This window comes from Haliotis rubra, unplaced genomic scaffold, assembly GCF_003918875.1.
Source record: "Haliotis rubra isolate DU_JTF1 unplaced genomic scaffold, ASM391887v1 Scf784, whole genome shotgun sequence".
In the NCBI taxonomy this organism is placed as follows: Eukaryota; Metazoa; Mollusca; class Gastropoda; order Lepetellida; family Haliotidae; genus Haliotis; species Haliotis rubra.
The window spans coordinates 236,169-247,759 of record NW_025767506.1 but is presented as its reverse complement, the minus strand read 5'-3'; the positions used below and the strand labels follow the sequence as shown (position 1 = coordinate 247,759).

Sequence of the window (11,591 nt, the reverse complement as noted above, 5' to 3'; positions counted from 1 at the left end):
CAAGGACACAGCGAACCTTGACACACCCCTGTCAAGATCACTTTCATGCTTCAAGCTGGCAGTAATTTCAAGCTTTCACATATTCCTTCACAATCTCACATGTGAAAGAAGATCTCAACAGATGGCAATCACAATTCATAAGGTAAGAATTTCACTTGTTTCCATCTAGCAGCTGTAACTGAACATGCATGTTCGAAGTATCACTTCAGTTTAATTGTCTTGAGGGAAAGATCTGTGAACATATACACCATAATGTAAATTGTTTATGTCAATTAAAAACAAATAATTCAACATTTAAAAAATTCAAATGTATAATTGTGTCATTAGTGTTAATCATATCTGAAGAAAACTAGAGAGACTTCATTCCGAATGGAAAGGCAGCTCAAATACCAAATGAACTAGTAAAAATATATAATCAACAAATCAGCATTAGAAAATAACCAGTACATAAGACTTGATGGGTGCCATGTACAACCGGGGTTAGATAATGTGGTCATAGGTTACTAGTATTTCACTGACGCTAATTATCCAGGAAAACCACAGAAATAATTACTTTTCAGTGTTATGAAAGGGAAAACTTTCAAACTTACGAACACTGCAAAAACAGCTTACATATTTTGCCAAGTCAAGTTGTTCAAGAGGAGCTTCTAAATTCTGGTCTTGGTAGTTCTCACTTAAATTTGTTGTGAATCATCAATTTCCCAGAGCAAGAATCAACCAGAAACTCGCAAAGAAGTGGTCCTATACTTTTCCGCATGTAACTGACACAGCTAAATTCCTTTTTGATTCTACTAGCTCTATGAAAGTGTTACTATTTTCTGGCTAGGGACAATCTAAGATAGCTAAGCAGAACCCAGACCTTCATATGGCACTCTTCACAGTCCTCACTTCAGGATCTGCTATATAAACAATGTCCCGTTCAGATGGAGACTGACTCTCAGTCTTTGGTTACCCACAAAAATCATATGATATCACTTGTGATGCATGATATGATCTACATAAAAACCTCTTTGAATATCCCAAGGATTTTGCTGTAGAAAATGATGTTATACTGCAATCTCGAAAGTTCATAGAAATTTCTAATCCCTGCAGTAGTGATATTGGTGAATAAGAACTGTACCAACCTTATGGCAAGAGAAAAAGTCTAGTACAAATTATGTAAAAAATGCTGAAAAATATTGGAGAAAAATGGTTTCCCTGAAACAAAGTGAAATCTTCCCTCTTAGCATACTGGTTGAACATCTTCCCTTCCAAGGCAAGCCCATTATTCCAAGGTTTACTACGGGTGAGCTACAGCACCTTCTGTCTCTACTCCAAGGAAATAATTAATCAGGTGGGAAACCACACCAACATTTGGGGACAAAAAACATTAAATCTTATAATATAATAGCAACTACCAACATTCACAATTAGATATTTTTGATTATGTGAAAATACCTTGTGTGAGAAACCGTAAAGAACACTAGATACATTCATCCACGATTTTAAGAGTATACTAAACATCCGTGAATATTGAGACAATAAATCTATGACAACTCCATATTAATGATACAAGCCTATACTAAATTGATGCAACAAAGTTGTTTTGTGCTGTTATAGATAGATGTATTCTGCTAAAATATGTCAATCTCAAGCCAAAACATATTTTTCATTTGTTAAAAAATATATATATTCTATATAATATATTCATGTCATATCTTATTTCATATTTCAATAATATTTGCAATTTTTCTAGACATATTGAAAAAATGCCCTGAACTCCAAATGCAAGAAAATCACAAAATTATTACCATTATACACTATGAATTCTATTTCATAGACTACATTAGTTCTGCAATTCAGCACAGAATGATAATTCATAACAGGTTTGATTAAGTCAAGCTATAGAGCACACTTTGTCTATATAGAAACCTTTTAAAAAAGAACAATTATCACACACAATGCAATCAGTTCTGATCAATTGATATATATATATATATAAATAAGCAAATAAATCTAGAATAAAGGGGAAGAAAAAATGCCTCACGAGTTTGTGAGTCGTTCACAGATAACATCATTCAAAAACAAGTTTCAGTTAAAAACATTTAAGGAAGTGAACACTCCAAGCTACAGTACAGGAGGTATGGCAGTCGTAGCACTACGATAGCTTTGTGAAACAGGGCCCAAGTTTTCATGTCACTGTAGCCGACACGGGAAATGACCCAGAACTTTCAATAGGAACTGAGAAACAACTTTTAGAAACAAAATAAGTATCAATTTAAAACTGGCTCAATCAATTCACATATCACTGAGGTAACTTGTCCTTTTTTGGGGGTTAAGATTATTTTTATAAAATCAGAGCGAAAGGCTATAATAATTTAGCTGATACTGATACACTAATATTTTTATCAATTGGTTTACAGATTCCATAAAACCAGTGCTTAAAGCTGTAGACATTGAGCTGTTATTGATACATCATCATTTTGTTCTAAGTTAACTGTTCAGCAAAACATTTTCCAATCATAAGGCCTTTTGCTTGTTTTATGGGTCCGAAGACCTTCAAATAATACAATAATTAAAAAAAGCCCATTAAAAGTCTCACATTGAATAAAATATTAGGCTGTATTGGTGAAGTGAATTTGTTTTATATTACCATGAAATGCTCTTGTATGATGTTAGATTTCTATTTACAAGGATCCAAACAAGCCCTGGATTATGTTATTCTCTAATCGACAGTTCTTTATGATTTGTAAAAATGCCACTAAAATGATTTTTTGCAACCCAAATCAGTAACCTGTAAGCAAAAGGTGTCACATCTGTGTCATGAACAGTTTCTGCGTAAAGTATTCGAGATATATTCTCTATCATATGAACATAACGAAGATGAATGGATCCTTTCTGTTACTTTCTCAATCGATGAGAACCACTCACTGCCATGCCAGAACCCTTTGAGGGCAATTTGTTTGTAAAATGTTTTCCTGAAATTTCAAGATATGTTAACTAAAGCTTCAAGAGAGTAAGTGAAAATTTCAAATTTCAACATCATTATATTGGAAATTAAAACTTTCTCTTTTTTGAAATTTCAAGATCAAATCTCAAAACTCTTACCTATTTTAGGTCCACGGTAATATATGATACTTATCTTCAAATTCTAAGATGATTATTAGAAATTTCAAATATCAGCATTTAGATTGAAATGATAACTTAGCATCTTGAAACAAATGGCCCTAAAAGTCTTCCATCAGCAATTCTAACCTCAACATAAACACATGAATCTCCACAGCAGTCAAAGAGAATGATCTGAAATAGCACTAGATACGTGGAAGTCACTTTTTCTATAACCCTTGAATGGTTGTTTAGTTTGTCCAATGTACTAAATAAAATACCATATGCACTTACAAAGATATATCGACACAAAAAGTAAGTCAACGTACGAGAAATGTTAATGAGAATTGAAACAAAGCACCAGCTATATTCCGATGAGAACAAAAAATACATACACTTGTTACAAAAGACTTGTAAAAATCTGTTGTAGTTTGAGCAGTAACTGAACATGACAGATGTTTGATAAAACAATGAATCAAATCAGATGATATTCAAGATGTTGATTTGAAGTTTGATTTCTTGTGATTCTAAAATCAAACCGATTTTGGAAGAATGATTATCAGCAAACCACATTTCTTCTCCCAGAATGTAGGAGTGTAAAGATTCATGTAGCAGTACACAGTCTCGAGGGACCCAATGAATGATGCTATGGCACGTGTGAGAATATTATGCAGGTATCCGATGTTTTCACATTTCTAATGAATCTTTGATGGTTGACAATTGATGTAGGTTATGTAAACACACAACTGGAAGCAGATCTAATCAGGGTTTAAAACGACAGAGTTGTACTTGCAGTACGCAAAAAGACTGAATGGACAGAAAAAGTGTATAATGCGTCCCATGGGAAGCAAAATAACATTGTGCAAAATTCTACGTTCCTGTAATTAAAACATTTTTCAAAACGTTCAGAACGGAAGAAGAAATAATATCATTCATCACAATAATATTAAACGTACTAAATTCTTGACAAGAAATATTAGGTTCCAGTTAGATTTTTTTATAAAGTTTCAGCACACTCATCATTTCATTACTTTGCAGAACAGTTCTATTTTGTGAGTAATGGGGATCCTCAGATGCTGAGTTTTGTAGGTCAAGGTCAAGGTTAAACACTCACAGATGGAAATTCGATCATAAATCTATACATTCATACATGTATGTATGTATGCGTATGTATGCCTTGTATGTATGTATGTATGTATCCTTGGTATGTATGTATGTATGTATGTATGTATGTATGTATGTATGTATGTATGTATGTATGCATGATTGTTTGTTAGGAATGTCACGATACATAAGTTTCATGAATCAAACATATCACCATACCCATGTCATGATTCGATACGTATCATGATACCTATTTTGGTGGCATTATTGCGTAAATTTAGTTACATTTGGAACATTAATAGATAATATTTCATAATTGTCCATGTCAACGTTTTAGATTCTCATCTATGTATCGTGGCATCCCTAATATATGTATGTATGCATGCATGCATGCAACACTTTGGTATGCATGTGTGTCTGTATGTTATGTAAGTCAGTGTATATTTATTCATGCATGCATGTGTGTATGTGTTTGTAACACTTTGGTAATACTGACTTGACCACCAATCTGTTTCAGGTCTAATAGAATCAAGGCATCAGCAGGGAAGCCCACAACAGATATGGAGTTACTTCTTTTGAATAATCACCTAAATTAGTTTCATAAACTTTCAAAAATTTGAACTGTTCTGTCGAAAATAGAAAAGTATTAGGGCAGTGATGGAAGACAGGAAAACAAATAATATTGTAACCCAATAGCTGAAGCCTTTCTGTTCCTATGACAACAAATGTATCACTTTCAGTACATCTAATACTCATGAATCTTTACACCCCTTTTATTTCTGGATCAAACACTAGAATAAAACTGTCAAACTACAAACCCACCAGCGACAAAATAGAAACGCTAATAATGAGGCACATCAAAACATTTACCTCCTAAAATACACCATCACAGGTCTACTCAAATATCATCACATCAACACAATCAAAAACATCCAGTTAAATATAACCATGCTGAAAACAAATATACATTCTTATACAGCAACGAAATAAATCTAAATGCATTCATGATTAACGCATAAAGCTTGTGTGGAGAGCACAGGGCTCCCAATGAGTCTGTGGTTCTGAGATATGCAGATCTCGATACAAATACTGATACAAACTTGCTGCCTCCGAGAATCAACCTAACAGGGCTCGATTTAATATACTACCCGTCAAAAGTTTAGACTCACTTAAAGCACTCACTATATGTTATGCATATGTGTGTGGTGACATCGAAGATGAATTTCTCCACTAACTTTGGGGAACCAACTGCAAACTTTATTCAAATGAATTGCATGAGGATCATGCATTAAATAACTAAAAAGCATAAGCAAATATCATGCATGTGAACAACTGTGTTGTGTAAAATCTCGTTAAAAATTCACCAATTTTCACTCAGTTTCATCATTTTTTAACCCATGACAATAGTCCCTTCAAAGTTACAATTTTTTTTTACAATACATTAGTTCATGTGTAAACAGTACCTTTAAACAGTATGGAAAATTATGCAAAATTTAGTTTAGAGGAGTTGACTTAAGTACGTGGCTACATTTACACTAGTGAGTTGAAACTTTTGACGGGGAGTATATTTAGAACCATCGCAGCTTGAATCTGCACCATGCAATCTAATATGAACTTGCACTCAGTGCATGATAATATTTTGCTGTTCAGCGAACACAGAAATCAGATGAAAACAAAATGATGAACTGGCTTGAAGTAATGACTGTGATGCCTACACAGACAGTGACAGAATTTTTATGAATTAATAAAATGATCTCTATAAACCAAAACAATTTGTTATAATGATGGTCTAAATCATTAATATCAAAACTCCAGCATGATATATAGTTTTAAACTGAGCACAGGTGCAACCTGTTTTTACAGGGTGCAACAAGGACATCAACAAAGGTTGCACTGAGTGCAACTAGGTTTCACTTCCTTATAATCGAGCCCTGCCTAATGATATACAACTGTTCGGATGAGTGCATGTGTCATCTTGATCTTCTGAAATTGAAACATGTTTATTCATTGCGATCACCCAAAACTATGATAAAAGAGAGAAAATATGTTGAATGGAGTTGAGTTCATTACAGTATTCAAGACATCAAGGCATGTCGGTATGATGCGGGTCGAGAGCCCAGTGATGCTTGTTTAAGAGCCTTATTCTCGCGAAACGTTCGTAGCCCTAAGAATTCTTAACTTTGATCGTAGCCAATGTGTTAAGAATGGGCTTATGAAGTTCTTAGGGCTACGAACGTTTCGAGAATAGCTAGCCAGGGCCCTAATTCTTGAAATGTTCGTAGCCATAAGTATTCTTAATTTTGATCGTAGCCAATGTGTTAAGAACGGGCTTAAGAAGTTTGTAGGGCTATGAACGTTTCGAGAATAGCTAGCCAGGTGATGCTTGTTGTAGACATGGTGTAGACAATTCTAGAAACATAATCACAGCAAATATGAATTCAAAACCACGTTTCTGGCATGCAAAATATGCTAACCATCCTCAACAAACTGTGGCGCCATTGACTAAATGGATTCAATAATCTAAAATAGTTTTAATATATATCATTTTCTGGAATATATCTTCTTTTTCTAAGATGCCTTAACAAAAGCTAAATCAACACAAGGTTCATACTGACTAGATTACCTATTTGTGTCATTTCATTTACCAGAATCAGTTTCAGTTTAAAACAATGTGTAACTTAACACCACTGAAAGTAACACCAAAATGAACCCTAAATACAAGATAATAACATAATAATTCAAACAACTGGCAACAAACATTATTCAGGGGAGACAAATATTTTGGACATTGTCGATATGGAAAATCATTTTCCACAGAAAAGCGTATTTTCCAAACACCTTGTATCATCTCACATGTTGAGGGGATACACCGTGCACCAACAAAACACATTGTATCATATCTGGGTACAAATACAATATACAACTCTCCAACTAAGTATCATTCCATTTGCTCTATCTATTCATGTGCTAATCCCATCAAATATATCTGCAGTTCATGCTTGTAACCATGGTAACAATATAGAGTATTTATGACAAGATAAATTGATTACAAGTTAATTTCTGTACAGATAAAAATATGGTGAATAAATAAACATTCCCACATCTAGATTATAATGAAACCATCATGTCCCCACAGATTCACCATGTAATAACGTCAAGCATCTGTTAAAACCAGGGATGAGAATTTTCCCACGGATCCGTGGATTTGACTGCGCTGGGCTCAATAATGATAGATGTTATCTTGTTTCCATTAACCAGACCCCCAAAGAACCTCGGCTCATTCTCCTCTTTTTTTCACTCGTATCCATTCTCATCCCTGTAAAAGTTGTGAGACCTCAACATTGTTAACTCTGAAAACACACAAATCTGAATAAGCAAGTATTAATAATTAATGGTAATTATAAATAAATTCTTTCAAAAGGATATAACATCTGTCATTAGATAATACAACTTGAATATAACACTCAACATTTTAAAGTCTCACCACAGTGCAAGCCAATTTGAATCTTAAGAGTTATCTCCCTTGCACTCTTGCTCTTGTGAGGATTTTCACAAGACTGAACACAGAAGCATTATCAAAATAAACGAGATAACGTCAATAAATACTTGGATTGAGAAAAAAGAAGCATGATTCGAGGTTAGAAAGTCATAGAGGCACATTTTCTAAATTATCCATCTGCTCACACAACGCCAATATGTGAAATATGTCAGAAAAACATGTTTAACATTAACAGGCAAGGTAGTTTTCATGTCAGTCAAACATGCAACAATGAAAGTTTCAAATACAATGGTGTATCGATCAAACATAGTGATAAAGCTGAAAAATGAGGAACCAACACAAGAAGGGCTCCATGTTGGACCAATTCTTCTTCCACTCTCAGTACCTAAAAGTCCTTGATAGATGTTAATAAGACAAGCAGCTCCATCTCAACGAACACAGACACCCGTCTATCATCATTCCCTGGGTCCCAGCTGTGATAGGATTGATCCTGGGAGTTTAACAACACAGACAGGATTTGAAGTCCTTGCATCAGAGAGCCAATGATATAGTTGAAATAGTAAAACAGTTGAAACAAAATTAGCCTGATGGGTACATTTCGGATACTGATAGATGCCTTGTGATAAAAGTTTAGAATATGAAATGATAAATGGTTGAGGGTGATGGACAGCATGATTTCTGGAAATATTCCAGGGGATTCCAATATTGAATAGGATGTTACCAATCTCAATAAAAAAGAAGGCAAACATTTGACATTACAAACACAAAATATTTAGCTTATAATGAAAAGAAATTCCCAGCTCACAAATGCAATTTTCAAACTTCAGCAGTTGTATCTCATTGTCAAAAACTCTCAATCCACTGTCACTCCCAGACAAAACTTCACAAGCTGGGACACTGAGAAACAGATCTATGATAAGGTCATCAGGCACATGATTGCTTCCCAGTCATGTATGGGTCTATATAGTGCCATACATGATACACTATTTAACACCATACCTGATATGGCCTATAGTGCCATACATAATACAGAGTACAGAGCCATACGCTGCATAGCGCCATACGTGATACGCTGTATAGTGCTATACCTGATACGGCGTATAGCACCATACATAATACGGCATACAGAGCCATACGCGATACATTGTATAGCGCCATACCTGATACGCTGTATAGTGCAGGGGTGGAAATAACTTTAAAATTGCTACTGTACACCGGTACAGTGGCACATGTAAAATCACTTGCCCTGATCATTTTTCCTCTATACCGTCCGATTTGAGTTTTTGAATAAACAACATAATTAACATTGGAAAGTCAACTGGACATTGGAACAGCGTGATATACAAATTTGCTTGCCTGACTGGAAAAAACACTGGACTCGGACGTCGGGCAATGAGTTATTTCCACCCCTGTATCGCCATACGTGATACGGCGTGCATAGCGCCATACATCATGCGGTGTACATCGCCATACGTGATACACTGTATAGCGCAATACGTGACAGGCTGTACATCGCCATACGTGATATGCCGTATAGCATACACTCAGCTTGATTATACCCGTACATTTCAAAGACACAGATTTAGAGCTTGATGACAGATTGTAAATGAACAGGGCAAAAATACAAGTATGGTTCAAATTACCCAATACACAATGTACCATCCAATACACAATGTACCGCCCAATACATCATCCAATACACTATATATTTCTCCAGCTTTTCACTTGCAACATCAACTTTGTCAACTACATACTGAATGTATCTTTCCTCAACTTCCAAATCACAGATAAATGGCTTCATGAGGTTTATATTGCTACATACAGATATCACGGAAGAAGGTAACAGAAATTTAACTTCAGTATCAACAATTATCATGTTTAAAATTGAAAATAGCATGCTGAAATATTATTGAAAGTCAAAGTGTTGAAAAGAGTAATTCTCAAAAGTACCAAATATTGTTTTCCTCTTGAATAGAGCAGCAATAGAATTTGTTATTATGTAAGATTAATATTCATATGGTAAAATTGTAATTAGGGGTGAAACGGTATACCGTGGTATTAGTAGAACCACTGTATTTTGCCTTCGGTTCGGCATACCGTAATGCAATCCAAAAAATCGGTATTTTCAGTTTTCCTACCGTCATTTTATTAACCTTTTGAAACCTTTTCTAAAATGTCTAGAAATCAAATTATTTTGTCAAAATCTATGCATTTCTTTTCTTTTCTGCATTATGATAGAATCTCATATACTGAACCGAAACTGACCGAATCGAAGGCCCTGTACCGCAATACGTACCGTACTGTGGTAAGAGCGTACGGTTTCACCCTGAATTGTAATACTGTACACAACACAATGATAAAGTTCATCATCAGAGGAAATGAATGAAGCCCCAAAACACATCTATCAAGTGTCTATGAGTCAAACGGTCACAATTTAAGTGTACCGGTTTATCGACCCCATTTGGCACTACCAAACTTACATCATGGCAGAAGGCTTACAATGCTACTGGCAAGTTAAATAGAAAGTGGAAAAATTGGCTATAGGAGTAAGTTAGGACAGGGGAATGATAGTATTGACAGATGCTGGTTCTGTGATTCCAATAGTGGGAGATCTTTGATAACTTCCAGTAATGTACTAAATCCTGCCACCGAACCTTATTGGGGCCAACCCTGTGTCTACCTGTACTGAGAACCACACGCTGTTTCTGCCAAGGAACAAAATGCTGTCCAAGTTTGGACATAGACCTCAACAATATCTTCAAAGGGTAAGACCAAACATAACAGCTGTGTTTCAGGTGATATGAAAGACCGGGACCCTGATTCACAAAACGTTCATAGAGCTATGGCATTCATAAGTCAGTGATAAACTATGGAGTTACGACAGGTCTTAATGTTATGAACCCTTTGTGGATCATAAATGAAGAATTTATGTGATCATTAATTTTTATATACTATTTCTAGGCTAGAACAACTTGTCCTGTTTTTAGTGACCAGTAGGGCTGGGACGATTCACCGATACATCACGATACATTTAAGTTTGATACAGCTATCGCATCGTCGACTGGTGTATCGATACAAAACGATACACGACTTATTTTAAAAACAATATTATCTTAAACATGTTAGAGTACTTATCTAGAGAAAAATATGCAAGTATGATAGAGTTAATTGTTTGTTTATTACAATAGTGTGATTGTTATACACAAAAACCTTGAAATAAATCATTTTAAATCTTAATACTGTGTCATTCTTTCAAGGTGTATGTATTGTGATACGTATCGTATTGCAGGTAAATTATCGCGATCGTGATATAGTCTATCGTCCCAGCCCTAATGAACAGCAAACCTACCAACAACCTCTAAACCATAAAAAAAATATTTTCAAATGTTTATGAGTGACTAGTGCAAAAAATGAAATTAACTTTAAATCAATCCTATTCAATGTTTTTCCTTCCTGACCAAAATATCAACCAAATTCATCTGCAAAAAATGAATTAACAATCATAATCAGCTTCGTTTTTCACAAAAAGAATTTTTCTCAGTCAGTCATTCACCTGACACACATCTGTTTGGGTGGCATGACATGGGCACTGCCTTCAACAGTGAAATAAATAATTTAGAATATGTACATGCAAGTGCCGTGGTTGTGGCACACGGCCAGAAAACCCAGAAAATAGTGTCAGAAATTAGACATGAAGGTCTAGGGCTCCTTGTCAAAAGCCCAATAAAAGAATAATTCAGGATCCCCATGATTCAAAGAATAGCAGCAAATTTCAGGGACACTGCTAAAAACGCTTCCACATCATTAGTGACATGTCAGTTATCAACACAATCATATGCATACACAATCATATAAGTTTCAAAGGAATATAAAATGACAAGTTCAAATATCTTTTGAGAAATTC

General features: G+C 34.9%; 1 long non-coding RNA gene across 1 annotated transcript; it reads left to right on the top strand.

The window, feature by feature from the left end:
• The first annotated feature begins 4,565 nt into the window (after nt 1–4,565).
• On the top strand, nt 4,566–4,819 carry LOC124261015. Its single transcript, XR_006894236.1, has 2 exons — nt 4,566–4,652; nt 4,722–4,819. It is a non-coding gene; the product is annotated as an uncharacterized LOC124261015 (long non-coding RNA).
• The last annotated feature ends 6,772 nt before the right edge of the window (nt 4,820–11,591 follow it).